Source organism: Diabrotica virgifera, chromosome 3 (genome assembly GCF_917563875.1).
Source record: "Diabrotica virgifera virgifera chromosome 3, PGI_DIABVI_V3a".
NCBI lineage: Eukaryota > Metazoa > Arthropoda > Insecta > Coleoptera > Chrysomelidae > Diabrotica > Diabrotica virgifera.
This window is the reverse complement of record NC_065445.1, coordinates 197,488,582-197,516,100: the sequence shown is the minus strand read 5'-3', so window position 1 is coordinate 197,516,100 and position 27,519 is coordinate 197,488,582.

Sequence of the window (27,519 nt, the reverse complement as noted above, 5' to 3'; positions counted from 1 at the left end):
TGGTGCTTAATTCATACCCTAAATTTCGAAGAAATTGGTCAAATAGTTTAAAAGTTATTTAATTTGTTTATCCCAAATTTATTTTTTTTGCAACACTGTAAGTCAGAAAATGATGAAGCTACAGTAATACTTTGGATAGTTTATGGAAGAAGGAAATTTACAGTATTAATTTAATTAAAAAAAATTACAAAAAATAATTATAAATATTGCAAAATTATTTTGCAAAACATGTGAATTAAATAAATGGGGGGGCTAACTTTGTCCCTAATTGTCCTAGGACAGTTGTTTTTCTTTCTAAATGTGTTTAAAAATTCAGTCTTTCTAAATATGAAAAAATAATTTTTCTACAGGTAACGGTTAAAAAGTTATTCTAATTGTTTATAAGTAAGCAAAAAATCGACATGTTTATTCAAAATAATTTTACACTGTTTAAAATTATTTTTTGTCATTTATTTTTAATAATGGTAATAGTATAAATGTTCTTCTTTCATAAACTGTCCGAAGTATGATTGTAGCCTCATAATTTTCTGACTTGTAGTGTTGCAAAAAAAATTAATTTGGGATAAACAAATTAAATAACTTTTAACCTATTTGACCAATTGCTTTGAAATTTAAAATATAATTTAAGTACAAGAAGTATCAGCATTCCGTTTAATAAGAAGGTTCTAAGTTAATTTTTACATAAGTTATGAATATTTTTAGAAACTCAAAATTTATGATTTATTTTGCAATTTTCTAAGCAACCAATAAGGATGGACATATTCAGCGAACGCCATATTGAAGTTTTTTATACGATTTATGAGTTTCTTACACTCAAATTGCTTAACTTTGTGGTAATAGACGAAAAAAGCGAAAATTTAGCGTTTTTTGATCTTCATTTGTTTATAACTATGTATATCATCAAAATCGGCTGCAGAAAACATATAGGTAGAGACCGACCCGAATGTGACTTTTTTGGCCGAAGCCAAAGCCGATGCCGAAGTTCGGCCCGAAGGATACCTTCGGCCGAAGCCGAAGCCTAAGCCGAAGGTGACTAAATATTTGCATTTATAGTAGGGATAGTCGATGGTCGATTTTTTGCCATTAATATTTAGGTAGTCAAAACACCAGTATTCTTGAGTTTTAACAAATACAATAAAATTATTAGTTTCTCAGAATTTTACTACGTGAGAAATATCCAAATGAAGATCTTTGAGACATCTTGGCCTATTGTTAAAATTTATATCCTACCTACTACCTGAAAGTTTGTAAAACGTTTTGGTTTATTAGGGTATAAAATAGGGTGTAAATATTATTCAAAGTATCAAAGGCTCGCCGAAGCATATTGTTTAGAGATTATTTATATAGTATAGTATACTCGGAGCATTTTATTATTCCACCTTCGGCGAAACCTTCGGCTTCATTTTGGCCGAAGCCGAATTTTGGCCGAAGGTTTAAATATTGGCCGAAGGTGGCCGAAGCCGATGCCGAAGCCGATTAATCGGTCGGTCTCTACATATAGGTTAATAATATAGATGTCCATACTACTCAAAAAATTTGGTTTCGGCCTGGAGGGGGATGTGTCAGGAGAAAAATCTTATTTCTCTGGACTACATAGCACAAAACAAAAGAATCACACTATTGAAACATTGTAATAGGATAAAATGTAAATGATAATCGAATCTTCTTCTAGTGCCGACTCCACAATGAAGGTTTGCTATAATTATTGAAAATGCGTCTCTATCTTCTGCTTTTTTTTAAAAACCGTATGTGTGTTTAACCCGGTCCAGGGGCGAATTTTTTTGAGCCAGGATATTTGTCGTCTACCAGGATCTCTTTTTCATTTGATTTCACCCTTCATAATAAGCTGTAATAACTCGTACTTATTATTTCTGTTTTTCTCCTTTTAATGGTGGTCAAAAGTTCTCCGGCTCTTCCCATTCTGTGCAACACCAGAACGCACAAATTAATATAGGGGAGAGTAGGGTAAAGTGGAATAGCTAAATTTTGAAATTAAATAAATTTTACAATTTTCGAAATGGAATTTTGTAAAAAACATATCTTATTACAGTAATGATTAAGATCAATATGTCGAAATACAAATTAAATGGAGACAGTAAATTTTTTGTAATGCGAGGGTTTGTCAGGCATTGTCTTTTTTTCACTTTGCCCCGCATGGTTGGGTAAAGTGAAATAGTCTAGAGTACGATTTGAAATCGGCCTAGCTTCTTACTTGGCGCTTCTTCCTAATTTTTTTTTCGGATTTAATCCTCCGACTTAACATAGCAACAGATATTCCGTGTTGCATAGCAGCTTGATTTTGGCAAAGGATGCCCGTTCGCAAAGATCTGATTCCAGATGTCATTGACTCCACAGACTATTGTTGTTAGGTCGTTTTTCGTTTATAATTTCGCATTTTACACCTGGAAATACAGATATTCTTTGTTAATGGTGGCAATCAAGTATAATTACATGTGGAACAAAGTGAAACGATATTTCACTTTGCCCCATCTATTAACATTTCACATTGCCCCAAATGGATTTAAAAGCAAACATGTCCAGTAAAAATTTTTAACCCTATCCTAACAATCTATATTTTATATAAAAGAATGTTAAGTATGATTGCTGTTGTGTGTTGCTTTCAGAAATATGTTTAGTTAAATAAGATAAAAGAATTATCAATTACACACACCTACAGATTTTACAAACAGTCGCCCAAGAATGTATAAACAGTGATACAGTGGAACCCCGATAAGTCGGCCCCCGATAACCCGGAAGTCCGGCTAACCCGGACCGATTTTCATCAGATAAACATTTTGATTTTCAATATTTTGTATGTTGACAACGACCCGATTTGGGCGTCGAAACGTTAATAAAATTATTTTTCAATTTAATTGTGGCTTATTTCCCATCAAAATAGTTATATCACACAAACCTTTCAACAATAAAAATGTATGTAATATAATATTTGAGAGATGTGTATGTGTGTAATTTGAACTATACGATAGTCGATAGTAAAAATGACTCATAGCACACGCCGCAGAAACAACAGGCACCTGTCTGTAGTACCTATTCCTTTTTATTTCAAACTGTCTTAGCATTGTTTAGGAAAGACTATTTAAAAAATTCTTTTATAAACAATGGTCTTTAGTTTTCACTGTTCTTAAATAACATTACATCGTTGTGACTGTATTGTGTGTCTTGTATTGTTCGCTTCCGTTTGCTTACGTTTGTGTTTGGTGTTTTTTTTTTCAGTAATTTTGATGTGTAGGTACTGTGCATATTTATAAATATATTTCATGTTATTTCAATTCTAACGGAGTTTATCTGTAAGTATACCGTATTTTATTAATGTTTACCATATTCTCCGGCTATCTCGGATTTTCGATAACCCGGATCGGCCGCGGTCCCGATTAATCCGAGTTATCGAGGTTCCACTGTATTTTCAATAATATCGACAAACGACCGGTACAAAATGGTCGATAAGCGCGTACTACTTCTAAACATCGATTGGATTGTAAACAGTGATGACTTCGTTTGCGGAAGAATTTGAAAACGAGCTATTTCGCTTTACCCCACTATTTCACTTTACCCTTCCCTCCCCTACATAAGTACACATACAAGAAACAATACTTGATATGTTAACATCGGAAGTTACAAAAACAATCAATACGGCAAAGCCACGAAAGGCCTCAGGTCCAGATGAGATATATTATGTAGAGATGATAAATCTTATCAATGAAGAAAATATTCAGACCTTAACACTATTTTTTAACACAATATTTAGACCAAGGCGCATCTGTAAAAATAGTAAATTTGGATGTTGAGAGGTAACTCATATTTTTTTGCAGAAATTGCTTGAAAATAACTCATATAATAATATTTAAGTTATTCTCCCACTCAAAAAGGTCCGGAACATTGTTTAAATAATCAAACTGTCTAAAAATGAAGGAAAAATTCGATTTTTTTCTTCATTTTTTAATAATAACTTTAAAAGTATTCATTTCCGAGAAAAGTTGCACATAAAAGTTGTGTCAATAAATTTCCTATAATATAGGATTAGTTAAAAGTTTTTAAAATTGTCACCCTTGTTGCAAAATAGCAATAATTGCGAAAAAAACATAAAAAAAGTATTCGCATTTTACGTTTTTCAACCATTTATGCTACACTTAGGACCTTAATATTTCACCCAGTAAAACATTATGATATAGTAAAACAATATTCCAAATTTCATTAAGATCGGTTTAATAGATTTTGAAAATAAATGTTGCAACCCAGCTTTCGCAAAAAAATTCATTTTTTCAAAATGTTGCAGGACTAAAAATAAAGCAGACAGCAAGAGTTTTTTACATATAGAGTACCTTTCATTTGCAATTTGTAAAATTAAAATCGGTTAACTACCACTGCGCGCGGCGTCAGGAATTTTTTTAAATAAACATTAATTTTTGGTGCTACGCGCAGGACAGCGGATACGTTTGCTCTGATTGGACATTCCAATGACCTTTGATAATGATTGATAAATTTAAATTTTTAGTACATTTCGATATAAATAAATAAATTTGTTTATTGCAAAATAAAAACACATACTCTGTCCTTTGAATTTACACTTTTTTAGTAAATCTTTCTTTGTTCATATATTTTAACTGAGAGAATAAAAGTTTATTATTTTTAAACATATGCAATTATTAAACAATAATCAAATTAGTTTTATTTTTGTGGAATTAAAATATTAAAGAACAACAAAATATAGAGTAAGAAAATAATATATTAGATATAGATTGGAAGAAATTTTGGTGAAAATTAATGCTTATTTAAAAAAATTCCTGACGCCGTGGCAGTTAACCGATTTTAATTTTGCAAATTACAAATGAAATGTAGAGTATTCTTCTATATGTAAAAAAATATTTTAACTTGCTATCTGCTTTATTTTCAGTCCTGCAACATTTTGATAAAATGAATTTTTTTGCGAAAGCTGGATTGCAAAATTTATTTTGCAAAATCTTAGACGGATCTTAATGAAATTTACAGTATTGTTTTACTATCATAACAAGTATTGTTTTACTATATCATAGTGTTTTTCTTGGTGAAATATGAATATCTTAAGTTTAGCATAAATGATTAAAAAAATTAAACTGCGAATACTTGTTTTTTATGGTTTTTTCGCAAATATTGCTATTTTGCAACAAAGGTAACAATTTTTAAAAATTTTGACCAATTTTTTGTGATAGCACAACTTTTATGTCAGTGCAACTTGTCTCGGAAGTGAATACTTTTAAAGTTATAATCAAAAAACGAAGAAAAAAATCGAATTTTTCCTTCATTTTTTGACATTTTGATTATTTAAAAATTTAAACAATGTTCCGGATCTTTTTGAGTGGGAGGATAACTCAATTATTATTATACGAGTTAATTCCAAGCAATTTCTCCAAAAAAATATGAGTCACCTCTCAACGTCCATCTCAAAACAGATGTGCCCTGGACTAATATACCACTGGAATCTACACAGAAGACTGGCTTAGATCGACATTTTTATACCTATACTCAAGAAAAATAAAGCAAATAGATGCTCACAGTTCACATTAATAAGCCTGATGAACCATTTTCTTAAAATTATACTTAAAATTGTACATCAACGTTTATACAGAGCATGCGACAATCCTGTGCGAGAAACCTCTGCGACAATCAATTTGGATTTCGTATAGAGCTTGGTACGAGGGAGGCATTATTTGGCATCCAGATATTACTACCAAAATTCCGAGGTCAGCGAAAAGAGGTGTTTCTCTGTTTTATCGACTACGAAAAAGCGTTTGAACGATTAAAACACACAGAACTCATAGAAATCCTAACACAGCATGGTATAGACATAGACCATAACACTGTGGCCCTTATTAAAAACCTTTATTGGGATCAAATGGCCTCGATCAAAATAGTTAATCGTCTGCTAACAGAAATGTCAAAAAAGAGAGGAGTTCGTCAAAGCTGTGTAATTTCTCCACTAGTATTTAATATATATTCTGAAAAGATCTTTCAAAATGCCCTCGAAAATATTGAAAAAAGAATAAAAATCAACGGAGAATATGTAAACCACTTAAGATGCACAGACGACACCGTCATTACTGCTGACAGTGCTGAGGGTTTGCAACGACTTTTGAATGTCCTAACCTATCGGCTTCAATTATTGTAATATTTTCTTTTGTTTTCGCATCTTTTTGTCTCTGGTCTTGTCCCAGCAAGGACAGTCTTTGACTTTTCACATATCTTAGAATCTTCTTATACTTTCCCTTTTCTCAGTTTTCTCTATAGAACCATAAATTAACACTCTAATGTACTTACTAAAGCCGTACCTTTGCTGGGGAGGGGATCTCATTATTCGCATTAGCCGCCGCATTTGTTTGGTTCACTATGTCATCGATAATCATTATCAGCCTCTCTCGATCCACTGCTGGACATAGACCTCCCCTGTCTGTCTCCAAAGCGTTCTATATTGTGCTTTCTGTATCCAGTTTTTTGTTTTCTTTCGTAAGTCATCTTGCCATCGTGTTGGTGGTCTTCCTCTGCTACGTTTATCGGCTCTTGGTCCCAATTCAACTAGTTTGCGAATCCATCTTCCGTCCTTTATTCTGGCAACGAGTCCAGCCCATTTCCATTTTAAGTTAAAGCTTCTTTCAATGACGTCTATGACTTTGGTCTTAGCTCGTATATCTTCGTTTCTAATGCTGTCTCGTAGAGTGGCCCCTATCATTGATCGCTCCATTCTTCTTTGCGCTACTCTTAGTTTTTGTTGATATGTTTCTGCACCATAGGTCATCACCGGTAGCACGCATTGGTCGAAAACTTTTTTCTTCATATTAGCTAGAATGTCACTCCAAAAATCGTTCCTAAGAGCTCCGTATGCTACCCGTCCTTGTATTATTCTTCTGGATACTTCGTTTGTTTGATTGTCCTTAGCTATCTTAATTTCGTGACCCAGATATACATATATTTGTCTACCAGTTCTATGTTCTATTTGTTCATTTTGTATTTCAAGGTGTTTATTTTGTACTGTACTAAGTTCTTCCAACATTTTCTTTATTTGTCCCAAATCGTCTGCAATCAGTACTATATCGTCTGCGTAGCTTAGGTGGTGTAGCATCTCTCCGTCCACATTTATTCCTTTGTCACCCCATTCGAGGGTTTTGAACGCTTGTTCTAAAGCCGATATGAAAAGGTTAGGTGACAACGTATCACCTTGTCGGATTCCTCTTTGGCTTTTTATTTGGTTGCTGTTAGCGTGTAATTGTATCGAGCTTGTCGCATTTTTATATATGTTCAAGTTGATTATCCAGTTGGAGTTGACTATTCCTAGTTCGAGTCAACTCAAACGGCTGGTTTTAGTAAAAGTTGATTATAAATATAAAATGAAGATTTTTATTCAACATTTACTAGTAAAAGCTGACTCCAACTAGAAAAAGTATACTCTTCCCAATGCCACTTACGAGTTGATTCACACAAACAACCGATTCTAGAAATTAAATTAGTCCAGGCTGTATCGTCGCCACCGTTAGGTAAATTATTCCAATTCAATTTTTTTGCACAAACTTACTCAAAAAGAGGTTCTTATAACAAATCCACAGGGTGCCAGGCGGTTCGAAGTGAAAAAATTGTTTTTGTGAATTTGTTTAAAAAAATTGTTTAAACAGTTTTTCGACCACGGCCTGGCACTCTGTGGATTTGTTATAAGGATCCCTTTTTGAGAAAGTTTGTGCAAAAAATCGAATCGAAATAATTAACCTAACGGGAGCGACGATACAGTCTGGACTAAAATATGTTACTCGATATTTATGTTCGTGATAAGTAGTTGGAATGGTCAAAACAAAGAGACGTATCAAAAAAGCACGTAAGATTATAATCAACTCTTACTGCTCGTTTTCGCTTTGAACTAGAGTTGACTCGAACTAGAAATAGTCAACTCTAACTGAGAATCAACTTGAACTGTAAATATATTACATAATGTATAAGCCTCGAATATAGGCTAGCAAAGGGGCTCTCGTTTAGTGCTTCTGTAGCACTGCCAAGTTCTACTGAATCGAACGCTTTGTGGAAATCTACGAATGTTAAAACTAAGGGCTTGTTATATTCTATGGATTTTTCGATGAGTTGTTTTATTGTTTGGAGGTGATCGTTGGTTCCAAAGTTTGCTCTGAATCCAGCTTGTTCTCTACTTTGATATAGGTATAATTTCTCGTCTAATCTTGTGGTGATTACTCTCGTGAAAAGTTTATAAAGATGGTTTAACAGACTGATTGGTATTTCCACCAGCTGTAATGTTTTTCTCTTCGTGTGATTTCCTTTTCTTTCTTCCATTAATATTGGTCATTCATTTAATCTCAATATTCCTATCTCATCTACTTTTCACTGCCATTCTCCTCCATTGTTTCATCCATGTTCTCGTTTTCCCATTTGTTCTTTTCTTTTGCGTCATCATTTATCTCCTCCGGCTGTCCTCTCTCTTCGCCTACACCCTCCATATACTCTCCTATCCATATACTTACCTTCTTTTTTATTAAGTGTTTGTCCATTTTTTTCTTTCTACGAGTAGGTTAGGTTCTTCGATCCAGAGGGACAGCCTGCCTCCACACGGGGTGACTGAAGTATATTCGTAAGCGTAAGGTTTGTTTCATCTTTATTGAAAACAGACATAACAGATTTTGATTAATGTTTAGAAGAGGTATTGTCCAAGGTGGAGGTGTCTTAATATTAACGATGAATAAGATTGATGGTAGTCCAATTGATAACCTATTTAGGTCCTATCGAATTTGTTATGTTCGTGTAAAACTCCCTTAACCATGAATGTAGGTTGGTACTACTGTCATCTGAACGACAGCTGTCACATACTTAATACTGCGATAGAAAATGGAAACCATGTGCATAATTCTTTAAAATAAAGTATTTTACATCGAGTATTATTTCATTACAAATACTTACGTCCTTTAAGTACAAAGGACTTGACATTTGGCGACGAGGATAATGGATACAAATATTACAGACACTACATCAACTACAACGCTTCCAACTACAGCCGGTACAAACACGAGTTCCTCGACTACAACTGCGATAGTTGCACCTGCTACAGCTCCAGTAATGTCTACACAAGTTTCTACATTCCAGTTTTCCGTTGAACCTTTTAACCAGACAGCTACAAAATGGTCCAGGTGGGTAAAACGGCTGGAAGGAGCATACAAAGTTTTTAAAATTCCAGAGGAAATGAAATTGCCCTATTTACTACATTACATGGGGTCGGAAGCATACGATACACTGTGCGATAAACTAGCTCCAGAGGTCCCTGAAGACAAGTCATATGAGGATACAGTTAAGTTAATGGATAATTTTTACAACCCTGCACCACTTGAAATTGCTGAAATATTTAGGTTTCAATCAAAAAGACAAGCAGAAGGCGAAAGTATACAAGAATACCTACATTCTCTACAGAAACTTGCCATAAACTGCAACTTTTCCACATATTTAAAAAGTGCTATACGAAATCAGTTTGTTTTTGGTTTACAGTCAAAGAGGATTCAAGCCAGACTATTAGAAACAAAGGGATTGGACTTGGACCGAGCCGTAGAAATTGCAGCAAGCATGGAAACTTCAGAAAAGGATAGTAATCAATTTTCTCACAACAATAATTACAATCAGGCTAGTATAAATGTTTTAAATGCGAAAGCAAAAAGTTTTCATAAAAATACAAACACTAGTAAATTTAATGATAATAATACAGTAAATAATCATAGTAGCTCTCCTAATAATACTTTTACAATGTCAAATAACCGTAATAGGGCTTGTTATAGATGCGGAGACACCTCGCATTTAGCCGATAAATGTAATAAAAAGCATTTAATCTGTAACTTTTGTAAAAACGTCGGACACATTCAAAAAGTTTGTTTAAAGGCACAACAAAATTCACACAGGCAAGTAAATTCAGTAAACTCTGCTCAAGAGGTCTTAGAAGTAAATGCTGGAAATTGCAAAGATAAATTTTTTATAAATTTAAAAGTGAATGGTAATATTTTAAATTTTGAAATTGATTCTGGCGCTGCTGTTACAATCATAAATAAAAATATATTTGAAAAATATTTTCCTGCATTACAATTACAAAAATCGGATGTTAAATTAACTACATACTGCAAAAATAATTTGAATGTTTTAGGTTTAGTTTCAGTGGAGGTTGAGCACCAGGAATTAAAGCACACTCTAAAGTTGTATGTGGTGGATGGTGATGGCTACTCACTGGTTGGTCGAGAGTGGATACATGCTCTGGAAATCAATTTACATCAGGTAAATACAATTCTACATGAAAATTTTGAAATTGCAACTTTGTTAGATAAATATAAACATTTATTTGAAAAGTCAGTTGGTGAAATAAAAGGGTTAGAGGCTGAAATTGATCTAAAACCTGGTACTAAAGCAAAATTTTGTAAGGCCCGTCCTGTAGCTTTTGCATTACGCCCTAAAGTTGAGGCAGAATTAGAGTCCTTAGTAAATCAGGGAGTCTTAAAGAAAGTAGCATTTTCGGACTGGGCAACTCCTATTGTTCCTGTAGTTAAACAAAATGGGGACATACGCATTTGTGGTGATTTTAAAATCACATTAAACCCTTGCATTGAAGTGGATGAATACCCTTTACCTACACCAGATGACCTACTTTCCCAATTAGCAGGTGGGGACAAATATACAAAAATAGATATTACGAAAGCTTACTTACACTTGCCAATAAAAGATGAAATGAAACATTTACTTACATTAAACACCCATAAAGGTTTATTTCAACCAAATCGATTAATGTTTAGAATTGCTAGTGCTCCTGCCAAATGGCAACGTTTAATGGAGCAAATGCTACAAGGAATAGATGGTATTTCAATATTTCAGGATGATATAAGAATTACAGCTCCAAATAATACCTTACATTTACAAAGACTTGAACAAGTTTTAAAGAAATTATCTGAACATAATTTACATATAAATTTGGATAAAAGCGAATTTTTCAAAGACGAGATTGACTACTGTGGATATAAGATGAGTAAAATGGGTGTGTCTACTAGTGCAGATAAGGTAACTGCAATTGCAAATGCTCCAATACCTACAAACAGAACTCAAGTTCGGAGTTTCTGTGGCCTAATTAATTATTACAGACGTTTTTTAAAAGATACTTCTACAATTTTACAACCATTAAATAATTTACTTAAAAAGAATGTCAATTTTAAATGGTCGAATACTTGTCAAACCGCGTTTGACAAAGCAAAAAAACTCATTTGTTCTAGAAATGTTTTATGTCACTATGACCCAAATTTACCATTAGTCCTAGCAACTGATGCATCACCCTATGGGGTAGGTGCAGTACTTTCACATATCTTTCCAGATGGTACAGAGAGACCCTTACAGTTTGCTTCTCAAACTCTTACTACTACACAGCAAAGGTACTCACAAATAGACAAAGAAGCTTACAGCATAATTTTTGGAGTAAAAAATTTTACAATTATTTATGTGCTAGGAAATTTACTTTGCTCACTGATCATAAACCGTTAGTTCAAATTTTTGCACCTGATAAAAGCCTACCAGTTTTAAGTGCAACAAGAATGCAACATTATGCAATTTTCTTACAAGGTTTGAATTATGACATTCGTTACAAAAATACAGATTCTCATCTCAATGCTGACGCACTTTCACGTCTACCTATAAAATCAGAACAAAATTTCACACATGATGAGCCAGATATTTTTGAAATAAATCAAATTGAAACTTTGCCTACAAATATTAGAGATCTAGCTTTTCATACAAAAAATGATCATACCTTAAAAAAATTACTTGTTGGGTTAAAAACAGGAAAACCTGTTGATAAACGATTTAGCTTCAATATAAATCAAGCTGAATTTTCATTACAATCTGATGTTATTATGAGAGGACAAAGAGTAGTTATACCTACTAAATTGAGAAATAAAATTTTGACAGAATTACATACTGCACATTTTGGAATAGTTAGAATGAAATCTTTAGCTCGTAGTTATTGCTGGTGGCCTCACATAGACCAGGATATTGAGTCACTTTGTAAAAATTGTTTAGAGTGCAATAAGCACAAGAACAACCCAATTAAAGATAATTCTCATATATGGGAGCCACCAAAATTTTGTTTTGAACGAGTGCATGCTGATTACGCTGGACCTTTCAATGGAGGTTATTATTTTATATTGGTAGATTCCTTCAGTAAATGGCCTGAAATTCATTTTACAAAAAATACTACTACAAAAACTACTATTGAAATTTGCCGAAAAATTTTTACAACTTTTGGTATTCCTAAAGTTTTTGTTACAGACAATGGTAGACAATTTGACTCTCATGAGTTTAGAACTTTTATGAAAGATAATGGAATTACACAAAAATTTACTGCACCCTACCATCCTGCAACTAATGGACAGGGAGAGAGATATGTCCAAATACTGAAAAAATGTTTAAGGGCTATGCGAAGTGAGGGAAATGACAGGGAGTTTGAATTATGTAAGCTACTTATGCAATACCGCAGAAGCCCAGATACAGTTACAGGTAAAAGTCCCTCAGAACTTATGTTAGGAAGACAAATAAGGAATAGATTAGATTTACTTAAACCTTCATGTAGTGATAGAGTTACCTATACTGATATGAGTCTAAGAAACTTTGATATAGGAACTAGGGTTTCCGTGAGGGATTATTTTCATTCTAAATGGCAATTTGGCATTATTGTACTCAGATTAGGGTTATTGCATTATTTAATTCAGTTAGATGATGGTAGAACATGGAAACGTCATGTATACCAAATACGGCAAATTGGGGAATATACTCCATCTCAAAATAATCCAACATGTTACATTCCGGATACCATTACTCACAATTTGATTCCGAGGGAGGCATCAATTCCAGAGCACAGTGTCTCACCACCACCTACCGAAGTAATTACTGATGAATCCGAAATTTCAAACAATATGGAAAGTTCGAATAGTGTGCCTGGGGCTCAAACTGAAACTGAGGAACCCATTTTAAGGCGTTCCACTAGAGTAAGGAAACCTGTTACCAGACTGAATTTGTAAGTACTTTTACTTCTAGTTAACTTTTGTAATTCATGGTCAAGGGAGGAGGTGTTATGTTCGTGTAAAACTCCCTTAACCATGAATGTAGGTTGGTACTACTGTCATCTGAACGACAGCTGTCACATACTTAATACTGCGATAGAAAATGGAAACCATGTGCATAATTCTTTAAAATAAAGTATTTTACATCGAGTATTATTTCATTACAAATACTTACGTCCTTTAAGTACAAAGGACTTGACAGAATTCTTTCACAGAAGGAATATTTTTATTTTTATCTGCAAGGTGTTCTGTAAAACAAATAGTTTCAGTGTTATGTATAATAGGATTATTTAAATTTTAAAGAACCGTTGAAGCAAAAGATGGACTAAGATACATTCTTCTTAAATCGAGAGATAACTCTCCTGTTAGATAGTATACACTTTCTACAGGCGGTGTCCGGATAGCTCCTGTAGCAATTATCAATGCGGTATTTCTAATTACTCAACCGTCTTTGTTTCTCTTCTCTTGCGACACTACCTTCGTCTTGTACTTATTTGCGTCCAATTAGCGACCTTTAGATATTGGTCATTTATTTCATGGTCGTTTATTTTCTGCTATCGTTCTATTTTGCACCTTCCTGCTTTGGGAGAATATTCCTATGTGTTCCTACCATGGAACCATTTCTATTTGGTTTTTGATTCCAATCAAGCAGACTTTAAGTAAATCTTAGGTATTATTGTTTGTTAATAAACATAAACTGCTGATAACAAACCAAATTTTTATATTTTTGGAGGTGACACCGAATCTACCATATTTTTAACAATAATATACCGTGGTTTTTACAGTGATAAACGAAAGATGTTATTGCCCTCGACTTAATTCTAAATTAAATAACAAAGATTAACAGTTTGTTATGGGTTTTTTGCCTAGATAAGTCGACGTGTTATGGAATGCAAGTTTTAGATTCTTCATGTCAGTTCACGTATCGTCTGTCTGATTTGCAAATTATAGAAAGCACAGATTTAGACTGGAAGATATTAGACAGAAGTTCAGCCACGATTTTCTGAGTCATGTCCTTTGCAATACTGGAGGGTTAAATGAGGTACTTACAATCTGTGGAAAAATCCACGGGTTTTCTGTGACTTTTCCTGTCCTGTCATATCCACAGAATGACAGGATACTATTGATTTTATGAAGAAAATTTTTTGGGTAGGAGGGTTGCAAAAGGGGTTAGGGGGATAAAAACACGTAATGAAAATAATAAAATTTTCATGATTATCTGAATGCTGCCAACTAAATAAATTAGACATATTTATTTCGAAACTATTAAAAAAATGTTGGCATGACGTCTCCTAATCTTTAACTGTACTTGTCCCTTGGAAAATTTTGTGGAAAATTTTCACCCTGATTCTGCTGATTCTGTGATTTTCTGAGTCCTGCCTTTAAAAAGTTATAATACTCAAATGCAATCAATACTTTTCCGTACTCGGCAGTACGGTTAAAAGGTTCTAGCCAGATGGCAGGAGTCCTATATTTGTAAAAAAATTCGTGAAAAATTTCACGATTTTCTGAGTCATGCCATTTTGCATATGTCTCAAAACGTTAATATAAGTTTAATTACAAAGAGGCAGGATGATTCTATAGTTATTTTTTATATAAAAATAAATTTATTAGTCTCTAAAATTATTGCCGTGTACTATGCAAACATATTCATATCACCACGATTTTTTGAGTCAGGCCATTTCGAGTATGCTTAAAAAACGATACTCTAAAATCATTTTTCTGCAGCCGTCCCGAAAATAAAGCCTTCGGTATGATTTATTAAATCGAAAGTACCATTTTACACAATTCGTACCGAAAGTAGCTACTTTCGGGACTAATTTTTTCAATTTCGGGACGCTTTTTTTACTTTAGGGACGATTTTGGGTAGCTAGGTAACGGCTTTGACAATAACATCAACTTTGTATTTTATATGACAACGCTTGTCATTTAAGATTTGTTTGTGCTTTCGCCACGCTCAGTTTTTCGTTTTTCAATTCCAAGAAATGGAAATCAGCAGTGAAAGTGAAGTCGAAATGATTCCAGATGAGATTAGGGAAGCTGCTAAAGCCGCTATTTATGAACTATTGCCGGTAAAGTCAAGAAAGAGGTATGAATTGGTCTACGATTTATTTAAAAAATGGAGCAATGATAAAAGTGTACATACTATAAATGAAGAAGTCATTCTTGCATATCTAATGGAAAAATCTAATATCTTGAAGCCATCAAACCTTTGGAGCAATTACTCGTTGCTTAAGTACACACTTAACATTAAAAATAATATAGATATAAGCCGCTATCCAAAAGTTATTGTTTTCCTTAAAAGAAAATCCATTTCCTAGCTAGAAAAACAAACCAAAAAATCGAAAGTATTGAATAAACAAGAAATAGATAAATTTTTATCAAAAGCTGAAGATAAGATCTACTTAATGACAAAGGTTATACAGGGTGTAACGAAAATACAGGTCATAAATTTAATCACATATTCTGGGAGCAAAAATAATTTGATTGAACCTAACTTACCTTAGTACAAATGTGAATATAAAAAAAGTTACAACCCTTTGAAGTTACAAAATGAAAATCGATTTTTTCCAATATATCGAAAACTATTAAAGATTTTTTATTGAAAATAGACATATGGCATTTTTACGACAGTAGAATCTTAAGAAAAAATTATAGTGGAATTTGGACACCCTATAAAAATTTTATGGGGGTTTAGTTCCTTTAAACCCCCCCAAACTTTTGTGTACGTTCCAAATAAATTGTTATTGTAGTACCATTACTTAAACACAATATTTTTAAAACTTTTTTGGCTCTTAGTACTTTTTCGAAAATTCAGTTTTTATCGAGATATTTTAAATGTTTGTCAAATCCACCACATATTTGTATATGGTTAAGTACGATTATGGAGACTGTAAAAAATATGAAAATTTATGTACGATTTACATTTTTAGGTATATTTTGAACCGTATTAAAAAAGAAGCCATATCTCGATAAAAGTTGCCTTCTTGAAAAAATACAAAGAGGCAAAAAAGTTTTAAAAACATTTTGTTTAACTAATGGTATCACAATAATAGTCTAATTGGAGCGTACACAAACATTTGGGGGGTTTAAAGGAACAAAACCCACATAAAATTTTTATGTAAACATATTAAAAAAGAAGCCGCAACTCGATAAAAACTGCCTTATCGAAAAAATACTAAGAGCCAAAAAAGTTTTATAAATATTGAATTTAACTAATGGCACCACAATAATAATTTAATTTGAACGTACAGAAAAGTTTGGGGGGGTTTAAGGGAACAAAACCCCCATAAAATTTTTATGGGGAGCACAAATTTCACTATAATTTTTCTTTAAGATGCTCCTGCCGTAAGAATGCCACATATCTATTTTCAATAAAAAATCTCTAATAGTTTTCGATATATTCGAAAAAATCGATTTTCATTTTGTAACTTCAAAGGGCTATAACTTTTTTTATGTGCATATTTGTACCAAGGTAAGTTAGGTTCATTCGAACTATTTTTAGTCCCAGAATATGTGATTTAATTTATGACCTGTATTTTTGTTACACCCTGTATAATTAATAGGCTATTGATAATATTCAAAATAAGAGAGCTAAAAGGAACTACAACGTTAACGGGATTTTATTGTCTCAATGGATCTCTAAATTTGAAAAAACCGCTGAGTGCTACCATTTAAATGGGTGCGTTTTTGAGAAAGGGGTGAATTAGTCCCTAGGCACAGGGTGCATTAGGGTAAGTTCTATGCACTTTTGGTACAAATATGTCTACAGAAAAATTGTTCCAGATTAAATTTACTATCAAAATATCACCTCTTAAAGTCAAAAATATTTTATTTTACAAAAATATATTCAAAAGAAAAGCAAGCAAAAAACACGAAAGACAGCAATTTTGTTTTTGGCCCCATAACTTCATTCCACAGGGACACAGTTATAAGCAGTGCTTTAGTGAAAAATAACTTCTATCCTTCCCCTTTAAAATAGTGTTTGGTAAAAGTCTCTAGGATTTACAGTTTCTGAAATAGAATTTTTCAAAGTTCGCCGCTCACATCATTTTTGGGACATTTTCCCCATTATTTCGGAACCATTGTTCTGTAACTTTTTTCTACGCATTTCTAGGTATATGCAATGGTACATTTAGTAACAAGAGAAGTCAATTACCTTTAAAATGGTCTATTTTATAAGGTTACACGACACTTTATAAGCAAGTTATGCTTTTTCAAGGTTTTATACTTTTGATAATTTTTGATATTTTTAATGATTATTTTTTAAATTTCTCATTGTGAATTTTTTCCTTGTAAATTTAGGTATGTACATTTAATTGTAAAATAAAAAAAGTTTGTTTTCTTTACTTTAAAATGGTGTATTGCCAAAAATTCTAGGACTATTTTTAAACAAGATCTTCGTAGGATATCCAAGGGTATCCAGAATTTAAGAAAAATTTTAAATTTTTTTATTTTTTTTTTATTGGAAGAATATAATTGCATATTATAACATACTTTTTAATTCCAAATAACTTTTCTTAATAACACTTTTCGCTATTGTGAAATATAAAGGTACTTTACTCTTGAGCGAAATTCATATTTTTTAATATACCTCGTACACTATTGATACAATTTTATATCTGATGATTGCATCTTAGGTTTTAGACTATGCAGAGCATTTTATAAAGAATATTTTTTTTCATAAAGTTAATAATAAAAAAGTTTTCCATAGTATGGTTTCAACTTAGTAGGACCTATTGCATGTGTATATGTCACATTTTGAAAAAGCATATTTTGTTTAAAAATAACCCTAGAATTTTTTACGATACACCATTTTAAAATAAAGAAAATAAGCTTTCTTTTTTATTATACAATGTATATAACTAAATATACCATAAAAACGTTATAATAAGAAATTTAAAAACAATCGTAAAATATATCAAAAATCATTAAAAGTATAAAACTTTGAACAACTATACCTTGCTTAAAAATAGCCATAGAGCCTTCTATAGGAGACCATTTTAAGGGTAATTAACTTTTCTTCCTACCTAAAGCTACGTAGAAAAAAGTTACAGAACAATGTTTGAGAAGTAACAAGCAAAATGGGCCAAAATCGCTGTGAGTGGCGAACTTTGAAAAATCATATATTGGAAAATATAAATCATAGAGACTTTTACCAAACGCCATTTTTAAGAGAAAGGGTGAAAATTTTTTTTCCCTGAAGCAATGCCTATACCCACATCACCGTGGAAAAAAGTTATGGGGCAAAAAACAAAATTGCTATCATTTGTGTTTTTTTCTTGCTTTTCTTTTGAATATATTTTTGTAAAAAAAATATTTTTGACTTTAAAAGATGATGCCTCGATAGTACATTTAACCTGGAACAATTTTCCTGCAGACATGATTGTACCAAAAGTGCACAGAACTCACCCTAATTCGCCTTGTACCTAGGGACTAATTCACCCCTTTCTCAAAAACGCAGCCCTTTAAATGGTAGCACCCCGCGGGTTTTTATTATTTAGAGGTTCATTGACCATATGAAACAATAAAACTCCAATAACGTTGTAGTTCCTTTCTAAAATACATAATCAATAGCCTATAAATCTAATTTCCCTTTTTTTTTTGTCATTTTTTTTTGTAAATTTTAGGTTGCATTAATAATTGGTTTGGCAGGCGCTTGTCGTCGTGAGGAGCTTTGCAAAATGAGTTTAGATGATATAGAAGATAAGATAACCATGTTAGTGATTAAAATTCCTAATTCTAAAACGAACATGGAAAGAACCTTTGTGGTTATTGGAGAAAATAACATTTCTTTATACAGAAAATATTTGTCATTACGTCAAGCAAACACACCGCATCGTAGATTATTTGTATTTTTACAAAAATGGAAGGTGTACTAGACAACATATTGGTATTCACACTTTTGGAAAAAGCGCCTGCACTATTGCTGAATTTCTTAAATTACCGCATCCCAAAGAATATACCGGGCACTGGCTACGAAGGAGCCCAGCCACTTAAATCGCTGATAGTGGTGGTACTATATAACCAACTTCCAACTTGAAAAGACATGGAGGATGGAAATCAACTAATGTAGCAGAGGGATATGTAGAAAATTCTTTAAGAAATAAATTTCACATAGCTTCACAGATTGAAAATGGCCGCAACCAAATTAATATCTCAAAAAATAGTAAAAGTACTGACACTGACACGTCTAACACTAATTTCAATACCTACTGCAACTTCTGTTAATATTCCTAACAATATCAATGTAAATAATTGTTATAATTGTGTTATTAATATTCATAAGTAGATTTTTCTAATGTTGAATTCACGAGAGTAACTTTAAAGTGTTTAATAAAAGTTCATAAGTAAAGTTTATCCATATATTCTTTTTAACATACAAAACGGCTGCAGAAAAAATATTGTACGTAACACGATCCAAAAGTGATTTTACTCACCTACGGCTCGCTCTAGAAACTTCCTACTCGTCTCGTAAAATATCACTTTCGGAACTTGTTACGTAAATTACTATTACAACGTGGTAGGATAACTGCAAAGCTATTTAATACATAAAAAATTAATTTTTATAGGTAGGTACCATTAAAACTATCGTTCGGTAAATATTAGATACTTATTATTTTTCTGAGTAATGCTTTACCTCCATGTCAAAAGGAATTAAAGCAGCATATAGGAACATCATATTATGAAATATATGGAGCAATGCATACGAGTGAACACTTAGAAGTTACACGTTACGGATGGCTACTTCAAAATGTTTCGTATTATTTCCATTGGTTTGAAGGGGAAGAACTGCTGAATGTGTTGTAGATATTATAGTATCTAATGAAAACGAAGGTAAATAATTCCTTTATAACGCTTACAAGAATAAAAAAACCGCTAAACGCCGTAAAAATGAGTGGCGCTTACAATATTCCAGCTACAAAAGATCTGATATGAACACTACGTGGCGCGAAAATATATTTTCATTTTTGATGGAAAATAAGATTCTAGTTTTGTTTTAAAATATTTTTCCATAATATTTGCTCAATTTGAAGTAAAACGCGCCACAAAAGAGTAACTTTGATACAGTTTGAATTTTGAAACTCTTTTGTGGCGCGTTTACTTCAAATTTAGCAAATGTTATGGAAAAATCTTTTAAAATAAAACTAGAATTTTGTTTTGCATCAAAATGAAAATACATTTTCGCGCCACGTAATATTGATATCACATCTTTTGTAGCTGGAATATTGTATGCGCCACTCATTTTTACGGCGTTTAGCGGTTTTTTATTCTTGTATCAGGAGTTTTTCAAAGTTATTTATAAATTAAATGTTTGAAGTTGAATGCAATGCTTCTCGATTACACGTTAAGCTTTATAAATGGTCGCCTTTGTCGCATTATCTTCCAAATGATATGATCTAGTGTCCATCGAATGTACACTAGATTTTTTTCTATTCGAAATAGATTGAAAAAAAATACTGGGATGGCCGGTAAATGAACTCGGATTGCCCGTTGCTAGATCAAATTTAGCGTCGTAACCACTACAACTACATAAACCATTTCGGGAATAATCGTTAATTGGATTATACTTTTGTAGCTTAATAACTTCTTAACGGCTTAACCGATTTTGATCACTAAACATGAGTTTGAAACGTATTGACAAGTAGTGTCCGATGCATCTAAGGTCAAGTATGATAACTGAAGCTATTACAGGAATTATTGAGTTTGAAAAACCGTTTTTCCCATAGGAAATAGATTTGATCATACTTATGAAGCGTATAACTAAATAAATCGAATTTTCCCGGATATAAGGTATACACCGTTAGATTCACCTAGAGTCCTTCTACAAACGCTCAGTTATTGGCGCAATTCGTAGGTTGAAATTTTGAGTTATTGTCAAAAAATAAAAATTTTCAAAGTTTAGTTTTTCAGTTTTTCGGCTATACTGAGCCGTGTGTATGTCTGATCCTGATGGCTTAGACACCATTTGAAAGCTTAACTCAACACTATTGATTTGGTGTATTTGCAGTTCTCCTGTCTCTTCGTGAACCGAAGATATATACCCCCAAAAAATATGCCGTTTTGTACCTACCAAGTCCTATAGCTAGGCCCGCCGAGAAGGCGGTACAGCCGGTACATTTTACCGGGACGCAGCGATATAAGGGGCCCGGCGTCGACCAGACCAAAGACTTAATTTTTCCAGAAATTCGATGTCTTCCATTGTTGAAGAATCTAAATTAGTTGCCAGCAATTATGGAATAAATCCAGAATTTACATCAAATAAAGAAAAACGACACAGCCACAGCCACAGACAAGTAAGGGTGGAGGCAAAAAATAAAGGAGGCTAAGGCTCAATTTGGGCTGTAGTGCCGTAGAAGAAGAAGAAAGAAAAACGACACAAGAAACCTGCGAGATTTTTTTATTTACGTGGGCCTAGTAGTGACGCGACTGATAATTTTGAGCCCGACGCAATATTTGGCTCTGAAATATTTGATATCGTTATTGATTGTATAATAAGAAATTTTACATAGAAGATTTTAATGCACTAAATGAAATGTATTCACTATTTAAAATTTTATTGACATTCCGAGATGAAGATGACGACAATATTAAGAAAAAAATTGATATATTGCGTGAGTTTTATAAAGAAGGCAACAGTGAAGAATTGATAGATGAAATTTTTCATTTGTCTGCGATATACAAGAATAATTAATATTGTTCTGTCCTAGCAAATTGTGCATTGAGAATGATTTGGTAAAATCACGCCATTTTTTGAAAATTATATAGATACATCTTTGCCAGTTAGGAAACTCGAAAAGCAACCGTATTATAAAATAAATATTTTCACTAAAATAAATATATTCAAAATTTAATAAAAAATTTATATTTGTAATGTTTTTTTATTATTTATTATTGATAATTTTATTTATATAAAAATTGAAACAATTTTTTCGCTCTTGACTTTTTGGCGGGGGCCCGCTCTTCACTTCTTACCGCGGCCCGCTAATTCCTCTCGGCGGCCCTGCCTATAGCTGGCCTATGGGTGGTCAAAAGTCACAAACTACACCGGTTCTGAATCGGCTCTGACCCCCTCTTCAAGCACAGAAAAAAAATTCAGACTGGTTTAACTTGTCCACATACCTACATATATACATATCCACAAATATTTTTATACATATATTAGACATGCATTGGAAAGGTAATGATCAATACTATTAGAAGCCGCAAAGGTCGGACTTAAATGTTCGAAATTTTTGGGAGTTTTGGGGACGAGAACGAAAAACAGACCCTAAATAGGAAGGGCCGTAAAATCCACACCCTTGGACCAAAATGAATGGTTGATATATGGATGGGTGAGTCTTTTCCTGAACTTTAAGATGGGAGTTGGCCCGATTCTCAATTCAGTCAGATTTAGAAAATCGAAAATTTCGTGCATATATAGTTGTAGGGGGGTTGTGCGTTACTGGCGAGAACTGCCTTTCTCTGGTAATGACAATACATTTTTAATGTTTTATTAACACACGCACTTATGAATATGAACGGAAAGAAATAACAGGAGTAGCGTTCATAGACCGAACGAACTACCCCCTATGAGAAAGTTAATCATCAACGGCTGCTCGCAAAACTCTTCTTCTTCTTCTGGTTCCTATCCGTTTCGGATGTTGGATATCATATATATGTAGAAACTCTACGAAACTACAAATGATTTTCTACTAACGAGGTTAGTGAAATGTCTCCTCCAGAATAAAGGCTTCTACGTAACGTTCCAGCTCAATGGGCTCCCACAGGGAAGTGTCCTCGTGCCGAGTCTATACAACATGTACACCAACGACCAACCCATATACCAACAAAAAAAGCAATTTATTTACGCTAATGACAGCTTTGGGCTGCGGCAGCTCAAGGAAGAACCTTCAATGAAGGGGAAGTAAAACTCACAGATGCCCTGGGAGACTTTATAATGATGTATGACCGCCAGACTCGGCCCAGTGGACTAAGATCTCAGAGAAGCTTTCTGAAAACATCGAGATCCATCACCAAAGCGCCATAGACGAGCCGAACCTTCTGTTATCGCTCTATTCAGCACCTTCTTTTTAATCTGCTTTGGGAGAATATTCTTAAGTGTGCCTATTCTACCATGAAACCGTTTGTATTTGATTTTTGACTCCAATCAAGCTTTATCAAAACTTAGACATTATTGTTTGTTAAAAAACTTAAATTGCTGATAACAAACCAAATTTTTATGTTTTTGGAGGTGAGAATAAATCTACCATAATATATATTTTTAACAATAATAACTGTGGTTTTTACACTGATAAACGAAAGATGTTAATGCCCTCGACGTAATTCTAAATAAAATTACAAAGTGGGTAATGAAATTACAGACGTTCTCACAATCATTTATTTACATAGGACGACCGGTTTCGCTATCTTCAGTTCGCACAGCATCATCAGGTCTCCGGTAGAAGTAGATTACATACCGAGAGAAAAAAATTCTTGACATAAAGAAACTTTATTTATATTTAAGAAAGATCGACTTGGGATGTTACCTAAGAAGTATATCTTTGTATGTAATATATAATTTTCTAAAATATTTCAAATAAATTTTACTATAGCCAAAGAAATATATCTTAAACATGATTGAACTATCACTTTCTGGCAAACTTCAAACCCATTTATCAGAAAGAAATTACACTTGATGTTAATTGATTTTATTAGTCATAAGCATATATTTTCTTGACATTACAAAACTATTCTTTCTGAGCAATAATATTTCTTAGTAAGGAATACTATTATCTTACTATTAATAACAATTAATGTATTTAATGTTAAGAAATATATTTCGCAGATATAAGCGTATATTTAGAATTAAGTTAATATTTCTTGAAAATAAAGTGATATTACATACGGCGAAATAAATCATTGTGTTAAGGTAAAATCATTATTTATTAATAAAAACAAGATATAAAACGTTATTATTGGACACAAATATTTTCTCCACTCTTAAACCAGTGGCTTTTATACAAGAATAAAAGGATGGAGAGGCAAATCCAACTTCCTCAATTTTTCCTTCTTTTGTTAATAGCACTTTGTATATCAGCAATTCACTAAATCAAAATCGTTATGTAGAAAGAGTAAACGTATTTTAATAAAAATTTTTTGAAATAGTACATTGTTTACCGGGTAGGAAAAGCTTAACATTCCTGGACGACTGTGAAGATTGCTAAGTCGAGGCGCAAGCCGAGACTTAGCAACACAGAGTCCAGGAATGTGGCTTTTCCTACGAGGTAAACATACTATTTTTCCGCAAATCGTTTAAAATTCGACAGATATTGATTGATTTAAAAAAAACGCGATAATTTTATTCCCAAATAAATGGTGCTTTGAAATTCCTAATAAAATTACTTGGGTTACTATGGAAACGTATTGAGGTTGAATTGTCAAACTTGACGCTTATAAATTTAATTGCTGGTGTTCTCGAAAGTAAAATGATAAGTGATGATGAAATTTCCATTCCTGGGACTCCTCTATGGACTCCGTTCCATAATTGTACTAACTGTCAAATTACTGTAAATATAACAAATTGATCTTAAAAATGTATTCAGCAATGACTTGATGTTTTCAAAATATAAATTAATTCCTTATAAGCAATGTGTTTTCTATAATTTATGTAGAACACTAACAACTGTACGGAAATATCATTTCCTTACAGTAAGGAAATGACATTTCCTTACAGTAAGGAAGTCCTGACTTTTTCTTCAAGAAATTTTGACAGGAATGTCAAAATTTCCTGGCGATTTGCGGAAAAAGATATTTATTTTGACAAATTTGGAAAATACAAAAAAAAACAAGTACACGGCCCCACATAAAAAATATTAATACTAATAATAATCAATCATATTTACTTCAACCATATGGCATTATTCAACCTACATATGTTTGTTTATTTTTTTTCTTTTTGTTAATGAAATATTAATTAGGTATTTATCTGTATAATATTAAGTCACACAATAAACATTATTTAGCTAAAACAAGAGGGAAAATACAACCAATGTAAAACATTGAAGCAGACATAATATGTAATTTTCTTTATTTTTATAATCTAAAAGAGACAGCATACCTAATCATTAAGAAATTTTATTACGGTAAAGAATTATTAGTTTACATCTTAAGTCATTTAATACATATTAACTAATTCACAGTTTTCGGCAATAAAATTTCTTAACCATTAAAATATTTCTTTTAGGCTAACTGATTTCTTTATCACAAATAAATGAACAGAAAACATCCTCAGCGTTGCACCCGTCATGTTTGATATAGGGTTGTATTGTATATTTTTATACAATACGATACATTCAAGAAACATATTATAGTTGATACATAAGTATGCACATTTTTAAAATGGTACCTACATGTATAAAGTTCGACCATTTCTGGAAGGCCCCGCAGTTGGTTAATAGCTCCTTTCTTAATATTGTTCTCTATATATTATACCATTCTGTCCCAGCTTTAAAGTGTGGCTTATTTCCCGGTTAGAATAATAAGCCAGGTTTCAGAGTTGTCCATCATTATACCTAAAAAGCATATAAAAATAGGTACTATTATGTTTCTTTTATAACCATTCGGATACGCAACAATATTATTATTACATCTTAAATTACTCAATTTACTTTTATTTAATACCTATATAATATGTACGTACCTTCAAAATATCCGTTAATTTTTAAAGAACACCAACAATTCCAAAATCCATATATATGAACATGAACTAATATTACGCCATCTTGACAAACACTGACGATTAGGTAAATCATAAATAGTTAATCTGCGCAATAATTCTTTTGTGGAAGAAAATCTCTTTGCAGGTAACATTTCGGCTTAATGATAAAGTTTTTATTTTATAACCACAGTTACTACAGAGGGTATTTCTGAAGAATTATTTCTTGTGGTTTAAAATATTTATTTGATTGCAAGAAAATTTCTTGTTCACAAATATAAATATGGATTAACTTAACACTATATTTCTTATACTGCAAAATATTTGTAGTTTTCAATTAGAGAAACAAAAACTTTAGGATAAGAAAATTAAATGTAACCATTAATGCATTTTTCTAAGTATTGAAGAAATTATCTGTAAGAAATTTTTGAGTTGTGTTTAAAAAAACTCGTTTCTTTATATGTGAACCGGTATATTTAAGTTAATATGATAAATATGTTAACTTTTAAGAAAGATTTTAGGGGAAAAGAAATTGTTAATTGTTAATGTTTAAAAAGTGTTTTAGGGGAAAAGAAATTGTTCTCTCGATGACGCCGGTGTATATGTTACAGTTCAAGTTGATTCTCAGTTAGAGTCGACTCCAACTAGTTGGAGTCAACTCCAACTGAAACGAGCAGTAAAAGTTGATTTTAAAAATTTAAATCAACTTGTACTAGTTGGAGTTGACTCTTCCTGGATCGATTCAGTAAATGTTGATTATACGAGAATCTCAAGTGCATTTTTGATGAGTGTGCGTTTCTTTGTCTTGACCGTTTTAACTACTTATTAGTAGAGTCTGTAACGTCGTCCCCGTTAGGTTAATTATTATGATTCGATTTTTTGCACAAACTTACTCAAAGAAATACATCCTTATAACAAATAAACAGGGTGTCACGTGGTACCGTGGTCGAAAAATTTTTTAACCAATTTTTGTTAAATTCACAAAAATAATTTTTATCTACTTTATCTCATATTATGTAAGTAAAGGTTTTATTGTGTGAAAATTGTAAATATAGATAGAAGTACATGAAGGGCTTAAAGTGTGTCTGAAGTAACAATGTGTTTTAAATGGCTTTTAATTTTTCGCACTGTTTTTTAGCACACTTTCATATAATTAAACATCCTTAACTTTCGCCTTCCGGAGGAAATCAGACTCTCCCTTGCAACGGCAACTGAAATGCTCACAAAACAGCGACCACGGAAGCAAAGATGGATGACAGAGGAAATATTGGATTTAATGGATAAAAGAAGAAAATTTAAACAGCACAAAGCAATGTACAAAGCATTAAATAGAACCATTAAACAAAAAATAAAAATTGCAAAAGAAAAATGGATAACAGAACAAAAGAAATCGAAAACTTATATAAAAAAACATGATGACTTCCATCTGTATAAGAAACTCAGAAATTCACAAGCACGACATATTCAAAAGGACTAAATAATCTAATCAACGCAGGAGGCAAAGTGATTTCAAGCCCTGAAGAACAAATAAACATGTGGGAAGACTAACGACGAAGGTCGTCCAATACTGAAGTCCGAACTGGAATATGCTCTACGTCAACTAAAAAACAACAAATCTGTAGAAAAAGATGAAAAACCAGCTGAGCTGTTGAAATTAATCAACGAGAAAACTTAGACCTTCTTCTTGGACTATTTAATAATGTTTAC